The sequence below is a fragment of the Branchiostoma lanceolatum genome, chromosome 8, assembly GCF_035083965.1.
Source record: "Branchiostoma lanceolatum isolate klBraLanc5 chromosome 8, klBraLanc5.hap2, whole genome shotgun sequence".
Classification (NCBI taxonomy): Eukaryota; Metazoa; Chordata; class Leptocardii; order Amphioxiformes; family Branchiostomatidae; genus Branchiostoma; species Branchiostoma lanceolatum.
In genome coordinates this window covers 5,014,179-5,019,212 of record NC_089729.1, presented here as the reverse complement: position 1 = coordinate 5,019,212, position 5,034 = coordinate 5,014,179, and the positions used below count along the sequence as shown (strand labels likewise).

Genomic DNA, 5,034 nt, shown 5'->3' with positions numbered 1-5,034 from the left:
ATTGGGGCTATAACATAACGGCTATACCACCATGGCAATCTTTAGGGCTAAATTCAAAGAAGCCATTCCTATTCATCATTAACAACAAATACTGATATTGAAGCACAAAGCTTCAATCAACAGAACCATACAAGTGAGACTAATATAAGATTGTTTATCACACTTCGTTACAAGACAGCTGCCCTGTGAGCACGTCTCCTACGAGCACACCCGGACCAAGAAGGTGGGAACCTTAATCCTGGCCCTGGAAGTGATCAACTGGAGATATTCTGGCCGAACAAGCATTCGAAGTAAAATAAAGGCCTTGACTTGACTTGAGCTTGAAGACGACATCTGTATAAATTGAAAAGGTAGGTCAACGATAGTGATGATTAAATGCTCTTTATGTATGGAATAACCGGTAAACTGCCACAGGGTATAACACACATCTTAGACAGTACATGTACATGTATAAGACCAAACCGCAAAAGAAATGAGGAGAGGCTATAGTAGATGTTCAAATGGCACTTCAAAATATTCGCCTGGTGTCCAAACGGAAAATATTCGCCTGGTGTCCAAACGGAAAATATTCGCCTGGTGTCCATACGGAAAATATTCGCCTGGTGTCCAAACGAAGTAGGATGGTTAAAACGTTGCTCTCATTAAAGAAAAAGATAAACGTCTCTTCGAAATCTGCAATAGGACTGTAAAATGTAAAGACATGTTAGTGGCTACGAGCAGGTTAAAATGCATGATTCTCTAGATCTAGTCCAAGTAATTTAATACTGTAGAAAGGCCCCTATTTGCTCTAGAGGGCCCCTGACCTGGCTAAGCCAAAGCATAATACGTCACCTCTGTCCGTACCAACAAAATCAGGCAACGCAACTGCAACTTATTTTGTTGTTGTGTGCAAATCACAAGAAATCGATATGCCTTAAGGGTTTGGAGGTCTTGTTGGTACTCGTTTTGTTCTGTTCAATAAAGTGAAAAGTGGCATTTCCCTGTTTTCAGACATTAGAATCTGGTTCAGCCCTGTTACATGCCAGGGAGTAAACAACCTACTCAATGTTTATTCAAATACTAGATTGAGACAATCAACGCTACCATTGACGTAAGAGTCAATAAAATACACTCAGTGCTCACAAAACTAGTGCATCGTAACCTATGGCTATTTGCTTATTACACTGCACGAAATGGCCACGTATCCTGACGGATCCGACGTATCCGGAATCGGGCCTCATGGCGTTTCCGAGCGAATCCGGAAAAATCCCAGTTCACTGCTCGGATACTGAGGTGCCCGCAGATCCGACCAATTCCGACGCCGTATTCCTCTGGATCCGTGATGCGCCTCGGATACCCGAAAATATTTGTGCGGATCCCTCGTTTTTTTATATTTGGAAAGTTCGGATTGTTTGTATGTCGGTAGTTGTTTCGGATCCTGACGAATAAATACACACGGCACGGCATGATCTCATTTCCTGACGAATCCAGCAGATCTGGAATTATGCATTATAGCAGACACGGAACGTTTCCGATTGAATCCGATGCACCTCAGATCCGGCAATTCCGGCGCCGTATACGTCTGGATCCTTCATACGTTTCGGGTACAGATACGGAACGTTTCCGAGCAAATTCAGACAAATACCAGGTACAGCTCAGATCCGGCAATTCCGACGCCGTATACGTCTGGATCCGTGATGCGCCTCGGATACCTGAGGATATTTGCGCGGATCCTTCGTTTTCAGATATTTGTCAATATGACAGAGATAATCGGATTGTTTGTTTGTCGGTAGTTGCTTCGGATCCTAACCAACAAATACACACTGCACGGCATGATCTCAGATCCTGAAAAATCCAGCGGTTCCGCAATCGTGCATCATAGCAGATACGGAACGTTTCCGATTGGATCCGATGCACCTCAGGTCCAACAATTCCGACAAATCCTGACGTTTCCGGAATACGGATTCGTGTCCAATCTCCCACAAGACACTGCGTGTCATGACGTCAGGCGCGAGAAACGGTTTTGTCGGTGAACAGCACGGAGACAAGAACGGCGTTTCATCACTCTCTGTGCTTAACATGGCATCGTCAGAGTCTACCATGGTCGACCAGTGATTTTTAGTGACTTGAGAGTCGAAGGGGATTCGGTGTAAACTCAAACGGGCGGCATTGCGAAGTAGTCTTCTTCGTGCATGCAATATTCGTCGCCCCCCTCCCCCTTGTAAAGTTGGTAGGGAGTCGATTCATCATTAAGAGGGACTGCCCTTTGGTAAGTACAAATTGGAAAATTCCTGTTTCTAACTAGTTTGAACGTCAGTTATCCTCCTATTGTGGCTTGACATATCATCGCATTTGCATGACATTAAGAATTGTCCAGTCGACCTGCACTTCCACACCGTTAGGATCTAGGAAATTTATAGCTTTCAATTTGTTCGTTCTTGCCAATGGTCAACAGACATTTGTGTCTGGTTAACGTTTCAGATACAACATAGCAAGCGGTTGAGAGAAAGATAATTAAAGATATCCTGTAACGGAAGAGAATGTCATAAGTATTTGTCCCACAAAGGTCCCACAGTTTGTGGATAGTGAGCTGGAACTTATGTGGAGGTAGTAGTGTGTTTCAGTGATTATTGCATTAAGTTGTAGCTGTACATGTTTGATCAATATCATATTCAAGTTATGAATGTAAGTTTTACGTATTCAATTAAACGATGCCAGATTCATTTTTTACAAATGTGATTATGTGATATGTTTAATATTTGTCATTGATTCCCTTTATATACTAGTATACATCCTATACAGCATCGGCAGATACTTCCTTCACAAATGCAGCACATGATGTGAGGACCTTAACTTGGCTTGGAACCAAGCAATCAGCTGTCAGATGCTCAGAGTACCTCAGGCTCCTTCGGTAAGGCTTAAGTCCATCATCGGTACACTTCAATGTTAGCTGAGACAGGCATGATGGATACCCATTGTCCCTTGTTTTTTGTTAGCTGCTGTGACGAAACGAAGCCCATCACAGCAAGGAGGTTATATAGTCTATATAACCTCCTTGATCACAGTTATGTCAAAATCATGTGACATGTTACTTAAATACTAAGTATGTGAATTGATATTTATTCATCATTTGGTTTTATCATATAGGAACTGGTTCATCACAAGATGAACTCCAAGAGTCCAACATGCTAGATACAGAAGAAATCAGCCTTGCCTGTACCTTACCAAGAGTGCATGGAAGAAGTGAACTCAGATGTAGTCATAGAATGGGGAGAGGACGATTATACACATGCAGTTCCACGGCATATACTACTTACGTGTAAAATGTGGCGTGTCATCATGGGAGTTTTTCAGACAGTATAATGTTACTTTGAAGTTTCTATTTTCAACCTCTGTATTTGAAATTATTTGTATCTGATATCTTTTAGACGAAGAACTGGCCACAAATAAGGCTTTCATTACTTTAGTAGAATATGTAGAACATGTAGAAATTTTTGGTCCAAGTGCACTATACGGCAGTAAATATTACCACCATGATGTGATGGTTGTTAATTGTAATACATTTTATAACAATTGTGCTTACACAACCCCAATTTACCGACATTAACCTGCATATGCAGAGGTGCTTTGAGTATGTGGATGTCCCTCGGCCTGTCTTAAACGAATTGGATTATTTAGCCACATAGAACTTCCGTATTGTATTTGATAGTTTTTGAACTTAGAAATGCATATATGTTGAAATATGAAATGATGTTACATTCAGGCTTTCCCAAAACTTCCTGTCATTGAATAATAATGTTTTGGGTATCGTTAAATTAAGAATGCACGCGTATTTATGAATAATCAACCATTCTATCAAACTTTGTGTGTTTGATTTGTACATATTCATTGTCGGATTCCTCCGGAAATATTCCCAAACAGGTGCGGAAATTTTCGGATCCGTTAGGTTGGATTCGTCAGTATCCGTCAGTATCCGCCAAAAATACAGAAAAATCCCTGTGCGCATCCGTCAGGATCTGTGGCATTTCCGTACAGTGTACGGCTCCGTATTCGTCGAAAATACCTTACTTTCGGATTCTTCCGGAAATATTCCATATCCCAGTGCGCATTTAGTCGGATCCGTCAGGTTGGATCCGCCTGTATCCGTCAGTATCCGCCAAAAATACAGAAAATTTCCTGTTCGTATCCGTCAGGATTGGTGGCATTTCCGTGCAGTGTACGGCTCCGTATTCGTCGAAAATACCTTACTTTCGGATTCTTCCGGAAATATTCCATATACCGGTGCGGAAATTGTCGGATATCTTACACGAATCCGCATGTATCCGTCAGTATCCGTCAGTATCCGACAAAAATACAGAAAAATACTGGTACGTATACGCCGGGAAACGAGGCCATTTCGTGCAGTGTTACTTCCGTTAAGTATTGTTATATTCCCCTCCCAGGAGGGAATATACTGTTTTTGCTTGCCTGTTCTTCTTCTTTCTTCTTCTTTCTTCTTATTTCTTCTAGAATTCTTCTTCTTCTTCTGCCCAAAACCAAGTAGATGTGGGGTGGTAGCTCTACTAATGGTATTGCATAAATTTATACGTACCTTATGTTACATGGTACGGACCTTTAGGAAAGGTGAATACACCTGGCCATAAATTATGCTAATGTGGACCTCATTTGCATAATCTAGGCATAAACTTGTATTTCCCTTACCGTGAAAGCTACAGATGTCATATTTGAGATGTAGGTACCATTAGGATGGATCAGAAAACCTGGCCATAAGTTATGCTAATGAGGGCCTCATTTGCATAATTTGTGCCTAACCCTTACCATAAAGGCTACGGATGTCATATTTGAGATGTAGGTACCTTTAGGAAAGGTGAACACACCTGACTATAGATTATGCTAATGCAGACCTCATTTGCATAATTTAGGCATAAACTTGTATTTTCCTTACCGTAAAGGCTACGGATGTCATATTTCAGATGTTGGTACCTTAAGGAAAGGTGAATACACCTGGCAATGAATTATGCTAAGGAGGACCTCATTTGTATGATTTATGCATAA

At 41.4% G+C, this 5,034-nt stretch overlaps 1 long non-coding RNA gene across 1 annotated transcript; it reads left to right on the top strand.

The window, feature by feature from the left end:
- Window positions 1–1,162: 1,162 nt before the first annotated feature.
- LOC136439766 (uncharacterized) lies at window positions 1,163–3,839 on the top strand. The gene is made up of 3 exons (XR_010756567.1): window positions 1,163–2,248; window positions 2,782–2,890; window positions 3,127–3,839. It is a non-coding gene; the product is annotated as an uncharacterized lncRNA (long non-coding RNA).
- The last annotated feature ends 1,195 nt before the right edge of the window (window positions 3,840–5,034 follow it).